At 50.9% G+C, this 15,652-nt stretch overlaps 1 protein-coding gene across 3 annotated transcripts in view; it reads left to right on the top strand.

Moving 5' to 3' along the window:
• The first annotated feature begins 4,143 nt into the window (after positions 1–4,143).
• Positions 4,144–15,652, top strand: part of PAFAH2 (platelet activating factor acetylhydrolase 2) — a 62,783-nt gene continuing 51,274 nt past the window's right edge. The window contains exon 1 of one of the 3 annotated variants that reach the window (XM_053209330.1): positions 4,144–4,168. The gene's annotated coding sequence lies outside the window, so the exon portion shown is untranslated. Of the gene's footprint in view, positions 4,169–14,240; positions 14,394–15,652 lie in introns of those variants that run through there. The other 2 variants (XM_027060019.2, XM_015075144.3) reach the window with 2 other exon arrangements.

Genomic DNA, 15,652 nt, shown 5'->3' with positions numbered 1-15,652 from the left:
GATCTGGAATTCTTATTCAGAAGTAATTCTGGCAGTTTGGAATTCCCATCCGGTGAACACTTGACTTTGTAAGGAAACATATACAAAACCTGGAGCTGAGGCAATGAGGAGACTGCATGAACCATCATCATTCCCCTGGGACATCATCCTAGAAGCCCCCAAAGGTCATGTCTCTGGACCCAGACATTTTGTTTTTTTTTTAAATTTTTTTAACATTTTATTTATTTTTGAGACAGGGAGAGACAGAGCATGAACAGGAGAGGGTCAGAGAGAGGGAGACACAGAATCTGAAACAGGCTCCAGGCTCTGAGCTGTCAGCACAGAGCCCGACACGGGGCTTGAACTCACGGACCGCGAGATCATGACCTGAGCCGAAGTCGGCCGCTTAACCGACTGAGCCACCCAGGCGCCCCTGGACCCAGACATTTTATAAGCATGATAGCAAAGACACTGAGTTGCAGAAAACAGGTAAGATACGAATACAATACAAATAGCGAAACAAATGATTTCTGACCAATAGAGATCATTCCAAAGGTTATAAGTCATGCCCTGCAGGGTATTTGCCAGTTTAGAATCTGACTAGCAATCTTTTTCCAGCATTCTCTGTGCTTCATCTCCGGTCCTCAGTAAGTTGCTGGAACCAGCCCTCTCATCCTATAGTTTCCTTACGATTAAGTGAAATACAACTTTGACATACACTCGCTATGCATTGGTATGATCATTTTTTTTTTTTTAGCACTTGGAAGACTTTAATTTGGTAGCTCAGTGAACTTCATTTTACTCTTCTGTAAAATTCAAGGGAGGAATTCAAGGAACTTCAAGGGAGGGGCCGGTACATTTGCTTGCCATGTGCCAGACCCTACCCGAGCTCTTTGGATCCATGAATTCATTTGAGCCTCATAGTGAAACTGTTAGGATGGGCATCTGCTCTCCCCATTGAACAGGTGAGGTTAGTGAAGGTCAGAGAGGTGAAGTGATGGCCCCAAGGCTGCACAACTGGTGAGTAACAGCCTAGATTTGAACCCCTGCTTCACAGAATAATTCATCAGCCAAGGCTACCTTCTAACCAGCCACACGTGGACACAGCCCAGGGTCTGGGTCCTCTGCCTCCTGGGAGATGGGTCTCTGCTTCCCTCGGGTGGGTGTCTGTTAGCTGGAGAAAGCCACAGGGGATTGAGGTGAGCAGGCATTCTGGTCCAGCCTCTCACAAACAGGACACTGTCCCTGCCTGAAACTTCAGGCCGAGTTTTCAGCCCTGGCCACTCCTTTGGGGCTTGTATTCCTGAGACAGGGGTCTTGGGGTAGGGGCTGGGGGATGGCAGGCCAGGACTGGACAGGCCTAGAAAAGGAAATATCAAACCCTGGCCACAGTCATTCCATTCCATCCTCCTGAGGGTTTGTATTTATTTATTTATTTATTTATTTATTTATCAAAAAAATTTTTTTGATGTTTGTTTATTTTTGAGAGAAGACAGAGTGTGAGCAGGGGAGGGGCTGAGAAAGAGAGAGGGAGACACAGAATCCAAAGCAGGCTCCAGGCTCTGAGCTGTCAACACAGAGCCCAACACGGGGCTCGAACTCACGAACTGCAAGATTGCAAGATCGTGACCTAAGCCAAAGTTGGAGGCTTAACAGACTGAGCCACCCAGGCGCCCCTCCACTGTCCTGAGTGGTTCACTTGAATTAGTCCCTCTCTGAAGGCTCCAAAGCCATGCCCAGCTGCCTCATTCCCTCGACCCACACCCAGAGCTACCCACACCCAGACTCCTCCACCTCAGTCCTGGGTGCCAAGGGGTTAATCGACAGGCCAGCTTGGCAAGTGTTTACAAAGCAGTCAGGCTGCTTGGAACCCTAGGTAATTAACAGGCTGCTTTTCAAAGCCAAGGCAGGAAGATTTATTTCTCCTCTCCTCCCTCCCCAGGGATTCAGCTTGGCAGAGTAAACACAGCTTTCTATTGGCTCTTTGAGGAGGTGCCCAGCAGAGGACTAGGAGCTAGGGGCAGGAATTAGGCCCGGAGGTAGGCTTCAAGAAGGAAAGGAAGGGGGCTCAGTCCCATTTCTCTGGGAGTCTTGGCCCCACCTCCGAAGCCTGGCCCACACTGACATTCCTTATGACATGATAATTATTGCTGTAATTGATGGGAGCGCATGCAAGGGCTGGGCCCCTTATATCGCCTCATTGAGCCCCTGCAACCCCCAGAAGAGCCAGGTGCTCGAATCTCTGCTTCCAGAATAGGGAAAGGAGATGCAGAGAGATTAAATCACTTGTCTAGGGTCACCCAGCTAGTACATTGTAGAGACAGGACCAAACCATGATCTGTCTGACTGCTGGGCTTTCTACTCTCCCTGATGGAAGAAAAAACTGTCTATTTGTTGAGTACCTACTATGTGGCAGGCACTGTGTTGGACATTTCAATCTCTAATCTGGAAGTACCATTTCCTAGAGTCTCTTCATTAACATCAGAAGAGTGAGATAGTACAGACCGTAACTGGGGGAGGAAACGCAGGCGTGAATCCTGGAAAGAAGGACAGGATGGGCCCCTTGAAGGTTGCCTCTTGTAATCCAAACAGCATCCTCGTCAGATGTCCATCAGGTCCCTGACAAACCCTGACAGCAGCCTGGCTCCCATCTCCTGCTCCTACCTAGTTCAGGCCCACCATAATTTCGTGTGTTTGTGTGTGTGTGTGTGTGTGTGTATCATTGCATTAGGCTCTGGCCTCTCTTTCCTCTTGTCTCACTAAAATACTATTTCCTCACATCAGTCAGAGAACCTTGTTAAAGTGTAAACCCCATCCCTCCTTGGCTATATTAACCATGTCTTCTTATTTTCTGTATTTTGATGCTTTGACATTGGGGCCTTGCTGCCGCTCCCAAGGTCAGCCCATTCCTGGAGATAAAAACAACTCACTCTCGAGCTTACCTTTCAAAAAAAATTTCTAATGTTTATTTTTATTTTTGAGAGAGAGAGGGAAAGAACATGAGTTGGGGAGGGGCAGAGGACGAGGGAGACGCAGAATCCAAAGCAGGCTCCAAGCTTTGAGCTATCAGCACAGAGACTGATACAGGGCTGAACTCTCCAAGCGAGAGATCATGACCTGAGCCAGTCTGACACTCAACCAGCTGAGCCACCCAGGTGCCCCTCAAGCTTGTCTTTCAAATACAAGCCAACAGATCCAGAGCCCATACTCCCAGACACCTCCTCAAGGGCTCTCACACTCAGGGCCACTATCCCCCTGCCCTATTCACCCCAGGGCCAGGTACTTGACAACTGGGAGATGGCCCCTATGTCTCAGAGCCTGCGGGCATTATTCATACTAGCCAATCCTAAACCACCTTCCCCTCCCTTATCCATTCCTCCCACAGAAACCACAGTAAAGGCTCCTGCCCAGTTTTCTTCCCTTGCTCCCTCTGCTTCCTGACCCCTTGTAGCAACGTGGTCCCCCTCCTCTTAGGACCTGTGAGTAAAACAAACCGTGTCTTCAGTCCTAGGTGTCTCCTGATCTGTTGGCCTTGCCATACCTAAATAATAAAACCTCTTTTTTATTAAAAAAATTTTTTTTAATGTTTATTTATTTTTGAGAGAGAGAGACAGAGCACGAGCAAGGGGAGGGGCAGAGAGAGAGGGAGACACAGAATCTGAAACAGGCTCCAGGCTCTGAGCTGCCAGCACAGAGCCGGACGAGGAGCTTGAACTCATGAGCCCATGAGACCATGACCTGAGCTGAAGTCGGACGCTTAACCAATTGAGCCACCCAGGCACCCCTAAAACCTCTGTTTTAAAACAAACTCCCCCAGTGGCTCGCGTGACACAGAATAAAATCCGGGCTTCCTTCCATGGCCTCGAAGGCCCTACGTGACCTGATCCCTGCCTCCCGTGCAGGACCCGGTCTCCGGCCCCCCTCTCTGACTCACTGCACTCCAGCTCACTGCCTTCTCTCGACTCCTCAGACCCAGCAAAGCCACTTCTACCTTAGGATCTTAACCCTGGCTCTTCCCTCTGCCTAGAACATTCTTCTCCCAGAGCTCAGCAAGTGTTCCAGCATCCAGGGCTCTGTGTACCCACGGAATAATAACAGTAGCACTTCCTGGGTGTTTTCTGTGTTCCAGGCACCACCCCACGTACTTTCCATGTCTTAGCTCTTTGGATCCTCACAATAACCCCGTAAGGTAGGTGTCATTATTATTTCCGTTTTGCAAACGAGGTGAGCGAGGCTCAGAGAGAGGTCAAGTGGCATGACCCAAGTCTCACAGCTAACAGTCCGGAGGGCTGGGCCCCAAACCTGGCAGCCCATTTCCAGAGTCCACACTCTGAACCACTGCACCCTCTTTCCTGGTGCAGATTAAGTTCGTAATTAGCTATTGCTGTTGTTGTGGTGGTGGTTGTTGTGAACAGAGGCTGAATTTCACTCACCTGTTTTCTCTCATCGAATTCAAATTCCTTTGCCACCGTCCTTCCCGCTCCCTAGCATCTGACACCAATTCGCTTGAGTTGCTTGGACCCCCAAAGGCATTCATGTTTCTAACCCCTGCTCTGGGTGTCCCTTACGCATTCGCTCATTCCCTTAACCAACACCCACTATGCCAGGCACTGTGCTAGGCCCGCGGAGGTGAATGTGACACATCCTTGTCCTCGAGGAGCCCCTGGCCGTGTCGGGAGGCAGACCTGTCACACGGATGTCGGCGTGTGTTAGGGGAGCACCCCAGAGCACAGGGGGACTCAGCCAGGATTCCCCAGAGGAAGTGACATCTCTGCCGGGTTTGGAAGACGGGACGGGAAGCAGCTAGGAATGGTGCGGCGGACACAAATGGCAACAGCGGAAATACACGCAGGTGGCTGAGCACACGCACGTCTGGGGACCAGGCCGTCACTTTGCAGAAGGAAGAGTGAATCTGACTGGCTGAAGGACGTTGACTCAGATCATGAAGGGCTTCTGGTGAGGACCGTGAGCTCAGTTGAGGAGGCCAAAAGCCATCCTAAAAGGGTTTTAAGTAAGGACTGACAAGGCATTGCTGGTAAGGGTTCCACCCCTCCCCAACCCCATTTCCCCAAACCTGCCAAGAACTTGGTACCCACCAGGCCAGCTCATGTTCTGCAGGCTGGCGAGCCTTTACCAGACATTTGATGGGCTTGATGATAACAAGGCTGGGGGCCAGGAAGAAAAGATTGAAAGTGGGAATTCAGGACCTTCTTGGCCTCTGGGCATCCCTGAACTGGCTAAGCCTCCGAGAACCATTTTTGATGAGAAATTCTGGGAAGTAGGCCATTGCCAAGGCCAAGTACCCTCCTGAAGGCAGAGAAGGAGCCAGGAAGTAGAAAGGGTAATGCCTTCACCAGTTTTCCCCTCCCAGGTGAGGTGGGCCGGAGGCCCAGCCCCTTCCTTTGCAGGAAGCGCCCTCAGCCTGGCCTCCTTCCTCTGGGCTCTATAGTCCCTGTGCCTCTCAGCCCAGTGTTCTGGTGACCGCCTTGGGGGATGTCTCCTTAGCTGTAGAGTTAGGTGTGACAGAGTTTTGGTATCAATGGAATGAGAGACTGTATGGCGAGCACTTGACACAAACGTGATTTTTAAAAATTTTTTAAAAATGTTTATTTACTTTTGAGAGAGACACAGAGAGAGAGAGAGACAGAGAGTGCACAAGCAGGGGAGGGGCAGAGAGAGGGAGGCACAGAATTCCAAGCGGGCTCCAGGCTCTGAGCTGCCAGCACAGAGCCCGATGCAGGGCTCGAACTCCCAGACCACAAGATCACGACCTGAGCTGAAGTTGGAAGCTTCACCGGCTGAGTCACCCAGTGCCCCAACACTAACGAGATTCTTATCAGTGCTGGCCTGTCACTGCTGGAGTTCATCAGGTGGAGGGCCCAGGGATGGACCACAGTGGGTTCAACATGTGCTACAGCAGAGGACACAGCACTTGCAAAGGCATGGAGGGTGACAGGGCTTGGCAGGATTGGAGAAGGTTATGTCCCCAAGCAGTTGGCTGTGCCTGGAGCAAAGGTGGCTGGGAATGAGGTGACCGAGAATGAGGTGAACGTGAGTGAGGCGGCCAGAAGTGAGGTGACCGGGAGTGAGGTGGCCGAGATTGAGGTGGCCAAGAGTGAGGAGGCCAGGAGTGAGGTGGCCAGGAGTGAGGTGACCGAGAGTGAGGTGGCCGAGAGTGAGGAGGCCAGGAGTGAGGAGGCCGGGAGTGAGGTGGCCGGGAGTGAGGTGGCCGTGAGTGAGGTGGCCGAGAATGAGGTGACCGGGAGTGAGGTGGCCGTGAGTGAGGTGGCCGAGAATGAGGTGACCGGGAGTGAGGTGGCCGAGAGTGAGGTGGCCGGGAGTGAGGTGGCCAGGAGTGAGGAGGCCGGGAGTGAGGTGACCGGGAGTGAGGTGGCCAGGAGTGAGGAGGCCGGGAGTGAGGTGGCCAAGAGTGAGGTGACCGAGAATGAGGTGACCAAGAATGTGGAGGCTGGGAGCGAGGTGGCCGGGAGTGAGGTGGCCAGGATTGAGGTGGCCGAGAGTGAGGTGGCCGGGAGTGAGGTGGCCAGGAGTGAGGAGGCCGGGAGTGAGGTGACCGGGAGTGAGGTGGCCAGGAGTGAGGAGGCCGGGAGTGAGGTGGCCAAGAGTGAGGTGACCGAGAATGAGGTGACCAAGAATGTGGAGGCTGGGAGCGAGGTGGCCGGGAGTGAGGTGGCCAGGATTGAGGTGGCCGAGAGTGAGGTGGCCGAGAGTGAGGTGGCCGGGAGTGAGGTGACTGGGAGTGAGGTGGCCGAGAATGAGGTGGCCGTGAGTGAGGTGGCCAGGAGTGAGGTGGCCGTGAGTGAGGTGGCCGAGATTGAGGTGGCTGAGTGTGAGGTGACTGGGAGTGAGGAGGCCGGGAGTGAGGTGGCCGTGAGTGAGGTGGCCGAGAGTGAGGTGACCAGGAGTGAGGTGGCCGAGAATGAGGTGGCCGGGAGTGAGGTGGCCGTGAGTGAGGTGGCCGAGAATGAGGTGGCCGGGAGTGAGGTGGCCAAGAGTGAGGTGGCCATGAGTGAGGTGGCCGGGAGTGAGGTGGCCAAGAGTGAGGTGGCCATGAGTGAGGTGGCCGAGAGTGAGGTGGCCGAGAGTGAGGTGGCCGGGAGTGAGGTGGCCGAGAGTGAGGTGACCGGGAGTGAGGTGGCCGAGAGTGTGGTGACCAGGAGTGAGGTGGCCGAGAATGAGGTGGCCGAGAGTGAGGTGGCCGGGAGTGAGGTGGCCGGGAGTGAGGTGACTGGGAGTGAGGTGGCCGAGAATGAGGTGGCCGTGAGTGAGGTGGCCGTGAGTGAGGTGGCCGTGAGTGAGGTGGCCGAGATTGAGGTGGCTGAGTGTGAGGTGACCGGGAGTGAGGAGGCCGGGAGTGAGGTGGCCGGGAGTGAGGTGCCGAGAATGAGGTGACCAAGAATGTGGAGGCTGGGAGCGAGGTGGCCGGGAGTGAGGTGGCCAGGATTGAGGTGGCCGAGAGTGAGGTGGCCGAGAGTGAGGTGACCAGGAGTGAGGTGGCCGAGAATGAGGTGGCCGGGAGTGAGGTGGCCGTGAGTGAGGTGGCCGAGAATGAGGTGGCCGGGAGTGAGGTGGCCAAGAGTGAGGTGGCCATGAGTGAGGTGGCCGGGAGTGAGGTGGCCAAGAGTGAGGTGGCCATGAGTGAGGTGGCCGAGAGTGAGGTGGCCGAGAGTGAGGTGGCCGGGAGTGAGGTGGCCGAGAGTGAGGTGGCCGAGAGTGAGGTGACCGGGAGTGAGGTGGCCGAGAGTGTGGTGACCAGGAGTGAGGTGGCCGAGAATGAGGTGGCCGAGAATGAGGTGGCCGGGAGTGAGGTGCCGAGAATGAGGTGGCCAGGAGTGAGGCAGGAGAGGTCAGGGTGGGAAGGGCCTGGGGTGGTGCCAGAGGGGCTTGGGCTCTCTCCTCAGGCTTATTGTCACAGGGCACAGGGGTTAGGACTGTGGAGTGTGGTCCATGCGAACCTGGATTCACATTGCAGTTCTGCCACCTGGTCGGTGGCCTTGGGAAAATCATTTAGGCTCTGTCTTAGCCTGAGGCCCCCCAAAATTACGCCCCGAGAGTTAGGTGCTTATATTCTATTTGAGAGGTGATTTCAAGAAGCAGAAGTAAAGGCGTGGAGGAGGTGAGTCCGGGCGGGGCACGTTCATGTGAGGTTTGCTGCCATGAGCCACTGGGTTCAGTGTCCCCCGGGACTCTCTGAAAGACAGTGTGAAATGCACCTCAAAATCACCTTAACTCAGGATGGAGGCACCAACTTCCCCGATGGCTGAAGCTCGCCCTCGGGGGCAGAACTCGCCACTCCCTTCCCCTTCGTGGCTCACAGATGCCTAAGAAAGCCCTCCGGAAGGAAGCAGGCAGGAGCAGGACCTTGGGTGGAGGGGCCCTCAGTGTGCGGGAAAGTACCACACTGGCAAGGGAGCTCAGAGAAGGATGAGGGGAGATGAGGCAGATATTAACACTGCTATTACCTCTTTGAGTTTCTGTTTTCTTGTCTGAAAAATAGAAAGACTATGGTAGTATGGAGGTTCCTCAAAAAACTGAAAAGAGAACCACCCTACGACCCAGCAATTGCACCACAAGGCATTTATCCATGGGATACGGGTGTGCTGTTTCGGAGGGACACATGCACCCCCGTGTTTATAGCAGCGCTATCAACAATAGCCAAAGTATGGAAAGAGCCCAAACGTCCATCGATGGATGAATGGATAAAGAAGATGTGGGATATATATACAATGGAGTATTACTCGGCAGTCAAAAAGAATGAAATCTTGCCATTTGCAACTACATGGATGGAACTGGGGGGTATTATGCGAAGTGAAATTAGTCACTTACTGGGTTACTGGAGGGGCTGTGGGAGGGGGGATGGGCTCAATGGGGAAAGGGCACTAAGGAATCTCTTCCTAAAATCATTGTTGCACTATATGCTAAGTAATTTGGATGTAAATTTTAAAAAATAATAAAAAAAAAAGAAAGACTATGATATACTTCCCAGGGGGATTAAATGACATAAAGTATTGGAAAGTTCCTAACGACATGTCTGACACGTAGTAGACAATCAAGAAACGGTAGGTATGGTTGAGCTCAGCACAAATGCCAGCTGTTCATAGAATCCTTCCTGTTGATCTCCGTCAAAGCATCCTGTCTGTTTCCTGTAGAGCACTTAACATGGCATGTGATTATCTTGGTTATATGTGTGTTATCTGTCTCTCTCCACCAGAATGAAAGCACCATGTGGGTAGGGTATTAATTTCTCGATTCACCGCTTGATCTCCAGGGTTGAGCACAGTGCCTGCGACATACTAGATACTCAATGTATTTTTTTGACTAGAAGAATTATTATATTAACAATAATAGAGAAGGACAGTTACAATTCTTTATTAAGTGTGTACTCTGTCTGTTAACAGGGCATTAAAGACCTAGCTGGATTCATCCGGACTCCAGCTGGGGCCCAGGGCTGAAAATAGTAGGCACAGCTACATTCAGAGCAGGACCCAAGTCCGTTCCTCCAACACGAGCCCATGAACTTCCAGGCTCTGACACAAGAAAGAGCTAAGAGTACTCGAGCGGGTTTCAGCCAGGACAAGGGTATTTGGGGAGAGCTGGTTTGAAAGCAGTGATTTGAAAAGATTGAAGATATTGCATAATCTTGCCTCTTCCCAAGGTCAGAGTTATAGAGAAGCTGACAAGGTTTAAGCTTCAGAGTCCTGTCCAAGGCCCTAGGAGGGTTATCTACAATGTGTTCATATGGTCACATGTTTTATAAATTTTGAAAAAGTGGGGTGCCTGGGTGGCTTAGTCGGTTGAGTGTCTGACTTTGGCTCAGGTCATGATCCCATGGTTTGTAAGTTCGATCCCCACGTCAGGCTCTGTGCTGACAGCTCAGAACCTGGAGCTTGCTTCGGATTCTGTGTCTCCATCTCTCTCTGCCCTGCTCCCATTCGTGTTCTGTCTTTCTCTTTCTCTCAAAAATAAATAAACATTAAAAAAAAACCCAAATTTTGAAAAAGTAAGATATTTAAAATTCTTTTCAAAGAGGGTCTCCTCGAATTCTCTAAGCTTCAAGCCCCACCAAACCTGCATCCACCCCTGCCCCCTATCAGATCCAAGCTATTTAAGTAACCAGTGATCTGTGGATTAGCTCGTTTGATCCTGGCATCAATTCTATAATGTAGATGCTATTGTTGTCCCTGTTATAGATGAGGAAACTGAGACCTAAAAACGGTCTTTGCCGAAGATCTCAGTTAGTAAGTGGTAGATCTGAGATTTAAAGTTTGTAGCCTATCTCCAGGGCCCAGACCCTGTGCCTTCCAACAGTGTATATTTGTTCTCTTGTCCGTTTTCCTGACCAGCCATGAGGTCCCCAAGGACACAAAGGCAAGTAATTTCTATTTACCCAGCCCAGAGCAGACATCGACATACGTTGGTATATAAGAAAGAGCAAAGCAGACCCTGACCTCCAGGAGCTGGCCTGGGACTCACCCTTGAGCCTTGGTGTACCTAAGCTGAACAGAAACAATTTCATACAATGTCAATATCAGACAAGGCCACTCTGTGTCCATGAGGGACTAAGATACAAACAGGACCACTCCATACTCATGTCTGAACAAAATATGGACATTGTCCAAGCCACAAAAAACACCAACCATCCCCCTATTCTGGCTAATAAAAGGGACTATTGCTTCTTACTAATGACAGCTTTTACCTTACTGAACTCTTCCCCTCCTTCTAGATAAAATTAAGATCCCTGGTCATAGAATTACCCCTACTTTCGGACAGCATCCAATCCAGACCAAAGCCCTCCTTCCTTCAAGCCTCCTTGAAATCATCTAACAGAAGTCCCGATTCTAAGTCTTTCCTGATACCCCTCTTTCTGAGATGGCCCACAGTTCCTTTTCATGTATTCTCTCTCTCATTGCAAGGAGTATCCAATTTATTCAATTACAGGTGTGTTTCTGGTGGTCTTTGACCGCAATGGCATTAACACAGGTATCATCCAACGATGGATCATTGAGCATAAAATATCACTGTCGGGGTGCCTGGGTGGGTGGCTCAGTCAGTTAAGGATCCAACTCGATTTCAGCTCAGGTCATTTCTCACAGTTTGTGGGTTCAAGCCCCGCATTGGGCTGTGCACTGACAGCATGGAGCCTGCTTGGGATTCACTCTTTCCCTCTCTCTCTGCCTCTCTCTCTCTCTCAAAATATATAAACAAACTGAAAAAAGAATATCATTGTCAAAAGTTACAAAATGTTGCTCACCCTAAACTAGCTGATGAAGATAGAAAGAAAAATAGTGGTTCCCTTTGGGGGATAAGTGGTTATAAACTGGGAAGGGACATGAGGCAACCATTCAGGGTATTGGAAATGTTCCACATTTCAAACTAAGTGATGGTTACGCCACTTTTTAAAAAAAAAAAAAAATTAAGCTGGACCCTTAGTATTAGTGCACTTTACGCACTTTATTGTATACATATTATAGTTTGATTTTAAAAAGTGTTGTCCAACAACTTCAGCGGGGGAGGGGGGCAGGAAATCCAAACTAGTCACCTAAATATCAGTTTAGTAACTTAGCAACAAGGAGAAGGCTAGAGTGGGATGGTGGCCAGCTGGAAGGAAAACGTGAGCCGTTGGAGGACAGGATCTAGGATAAAAGCCTAGAAAGTCAAATGCTTGCTAAAAACTTAAAGCATTTGGGTTGTTTACCCCCGAAAAGACAAGGTTGGAAGGAAATGCAATGGAACTCAAGTATTTTATTTTGCAACAGGAGTTTGGGCCCAAGGCCGATCTTCCTAACAGTGACCAAACAGGTAAAGGAGGCTGTGACGTCCCTGTCCCTGGGAAGTCTAAAAGTCAGTTGCCCAGCAAATACACCCTCCGTGGCCTGGTCTGGGAGTAGGAGACATAGGAGGTGTGAGCTGCCCCTCTCATGATTAGGGACTCTGGTTAGTCATGGCTGTGCTGGGCCAGCTGAAGAGCACTGATTAATGCCAAAGAGAGCATTCTCGGATCTACATTAAGCTTTCAATACTCTGCTGTCAGTGCCACCAACCACAGCTTTAATTAAATCCAGGGCTTAATTACCACGGTGCAAGACTACCATTACTCTTTCCTGATGAGTTTATCTTGGCTCCTGGAAGGATGGTGGTGGCGACAGTGTGTCAGGAGCAGAGGTGAGCCTCTGAATAGAACAATTGAAAGGGACTCTGGACCCTGGTGACTAGAGGGTATGTGAGATGGGAGCCGGGGGGAGGGGGGTGGGGAGCGGGGAGGGTCGCCTGTAGGACTCAGCACCTGACCTCAGAGAGCTCACAATTTCTTGGAGCGTTAAGACCTCCCACCTAGGAGATGGCACCAGGCAGTGTGAGGTAAGCCCCCAAATGAGAGGCGCACACGAATGTCCCAGCAACTGAGAATGGGCAGAGGTCCTTTGGGGCTAGAGGAATCAGGGAAGCTTCATGGGGAGGAGAACCTAGCAGACCATTAAAAGAACAGGATTAGACAAGCCACGAGACAGGGAAGCACCCAGTGGAGGGAAGAGCACGACTTGAAGTGTGGAGGTAACAACAAAAGCCTGGGACATCAGAAGAATGGTGAGGGGGTGCACATAGCACATAGTGGGAGGCAGAGCAGAAGAGAGGAGAGCCCTGCCAGAGAAGCATGGGCAACACTTCTGGGGAAGTAGTGGGGAGCCAGGTCGGGGAGGATCTCCAATGCCAAGCTGAGACAGGGAAACCGAAGGGACCCCTTGAGACAAAAAGCTGTTTTTTAATTTTGCCTCTTTTGGGCTTCTATTCTTGCTAGGACCGGTACCCCTGCCCTGCACATGCCTTAGTGTATGTCCTCCTTGCAGGGACAAAGAGGTAAAGATATCTTTGGAGTCTTCTAGCACAAAAGATAATACCTAAGGCACTACTGGAAAAGCCATCATGTGCATATTTCAGACCACTGGCACTAGGCATCTTGACGCCAAGACCCCTGGCTCTAAGGACTGAGTGACTTATGATGGACATCTGGACCCTGTCCTTTTTCTGACCAGTTCTTAGAGGTCTGAGAGGACACGGGCATCAGACCACAATTGTCGATAAATCCCCCAGACCCCAAGCAAAGACAAGACTGATGCTCCTTTCCTTTCCGAGTCTCCCAGATGCTCTGTATCTGTTCTTCCTGTATCTTCAATCAACTGCTTTTACCTCCTGCTGGCTGGAGGTTGATTTCCATTCTGCATGGAGCCAAGGATCCTCTTGGCTAGTCCTGCGGGACCCTCTTGAGGTCTTCAGACCCTGCCTGCCTGCATCAAAGCTAAGAAGCTGGGACCTCGTTCAGTAAGTAGTCTGAAGCCGTTGAAAACTTTTAAAGTTGCTTGAATGATCCAAATTTCTTACAGAAGTTTACAAGACTGAAGGATGTGGCATCCCTCACACTCTTGTGTTACTGAGTGTAAAACATTCTTCACAATCCCTGTGCTCCTGGCTAAGTCCTGTTCCCTCAGTTCTTAATTTTAACATAGATCTCTAAGAAGCCTTGCTGACACCATCCATTTCCTCCAAGCCTGGGCAGGTGCCCCTTTCGGGGTTCCCACACCCCCCATTGTGTCCCCCATCAGAGCCCATATCGCGGTGTTGTAATTGATTTGTCAGACTCTTCCACTAGACTGTGATTTCACTGGAGGCTAGGGACAGTATCTTATTCACCAGTGTGTCCCTAAGAACCAGCACAAGAGCAGCAAAGCGATGACGGATGGAAGGGCTGGGCTGAGGGTGGGGAGTATCCGTGATCACTCAGGTTCGCCCCTGTTCCATGTCAGTGAGTTTCTGGAGGACAATGGAAAAATCACAATTGTCAATAGGTTATGGATTTGGAGCCAATGTGCACTTAATTTGAATGAGCAGTCTCATACTCTCACGGGAAACAGAATTGGGGGGAGGGGGGAAAGAACGAAAAAAAGCTCCGACCCCTCTCCTCCCCCCTCCTTCCTTGAGAATAAAACGGAAGCCATTGCAATTTCTAGGCACGCCCGGGAATTATTTGAGGAATGGTGAGGCGGAGGGTTACTAACCGGGACTACAAGCAGTAACCCTCCGCGCGGGTCTTGTAATCGTGGTGGCGACGCCTCAGACCACCAGGGGGAGGAATCGGACCGCATCCCGGACCTTGGAAGGTTTCATCCAACGAGGCGGGGGCTGCATAGAACTCTGGGGATTGTAGTTCTAGAGTCGTAATGCACAATCTCGCGCGGTGCACCTCGGGAGTTGTAGTTCCGGACAGAGAAGCGGGGAACGCTTTAAAGCGCCAGTGGTGAGTTCTGGAAACTACAACTACCAAAGGGCTACGAGCTCCCGAGTAGTTTTTAGTTCCCGTCAGTTGACCTTCTGGGCTACTTCTGAGGGGTCAACTTGACTGGGTAAGTTGGATTGGAGAAAGCTCTTGTTCTGAACTGAGATGTGAGCCAACTTTTCTATCCTCCAGGCGGTTTTGGGGGCTGCTCGTCCCAGTCCGAGGAAGTCCGCATTAATCCCTCATCCTTTTCTGTTTCCTGTTCAGACACCTCCAGTATCCACCCGCACTCTTCACCCTCCCACTGTCATCTTGTTCCTTCACTCCCAACGGCCCTGGAGTCCCACCCTGAGCTCTGGTGCTAGGACCCCCCCCCCCCCCCCACGACCCCTCTCTGAGCACACATGTGACCTCCCTGAAACCTGGGCTTCTTTATGCTCCACACCTCCTGTGTGCTTTCTCTCTTACCCTCACTTTCCGGTTTTGCATGGTAGTGGAAGGAGTGTCGCCATTCCTTCTTCCTAGTGGAAGAGCCCTGGACTCCCCCGACCCGGGGTCTGGTCCACGTCGGCAGCTCACTCGCTGTGTGACCTTGGGCACATCAAGCAATCTCTCTGGGGCTCCGCTCTTCATTGACACAGTGAAGATGGTAATCGCTCTGTCGGTCTTAGGGTGAGGCTGTGTTGTGGAGCCAATAAGCTAATGTGTGTGAAAGGGCTTTTTAAACCGTAAAGCCTCCACAAGCGAGAGAGGTTATTTTTATTATAATTGTTAATGCTCTGGACCCCCCCTTATCTTGGCTCCTTTTCTATCTCTGCCCCCTTGTTGCTCAAGCCTGCCTCTTGAGCACTTGGTGTCTCCATTCTCTAAGAGCAGGATGTTTCCTCACTTCCTCCAGAGCCCAAAGGTCTTTAAGGAGCTTTAAGTCTCCATAGAGCTTTGTCTGAAAGGAAGCCCCAGAGAAGTGTTTATCGTGGACTCTGTCCTGAAATAGCCAGTGATGAAAAGTCCACGCAGCTGGCAAAAGGGTGGTTGATTTCTGCTCACTGGAAACGGCCCCAGCAGATGGACAGCTGCATTGTAGGCACTGTCCATTCCTTCTGGGCTCTTGTGGGCCTTTTTAGTACACTGTGGTTTGGGCTTGGGTGTTTCTGACCCAAAAAAGCTGGGAGGAAAGAATCCATTTTGCCAAAGGGCTTAATCCAGAAAAAATTTCTGAAAGAGACCTCGGTTGGGTATGGTGAAAGAGAGACATGGCATTATTCATTCATTTTTAACATTTTTATGGGCACTTGAAACGTACCAAGCCATAGGCAATTATCAACTTCCTTATTTTAATCTAACTAGAAGTGACTTCATTTTACTTATAAAGAACTTAGGCTCAGA

This window comes from Acinonyx jubatus, chromosome C1 (assembly GCF_027475565.1).
Source record: "Acinonyx jubatus isolate Ajub_Pintada_27869175 chromosome C1, VMU_Ajub_asm_v1.0, whole genome shotgun sequence".
Taxonomy (NCBI): domain Eukaryota; kingdom Metazoa; phylum Chordata; class Mammalia; order Carnivora; family Felidae; genus Acinonyx; species Acinonyx jubatus.
Note: the sequence above shows the minus strand (reverse complement) of the source record. Positions and strands in the feature narration are given on the sequence as shown.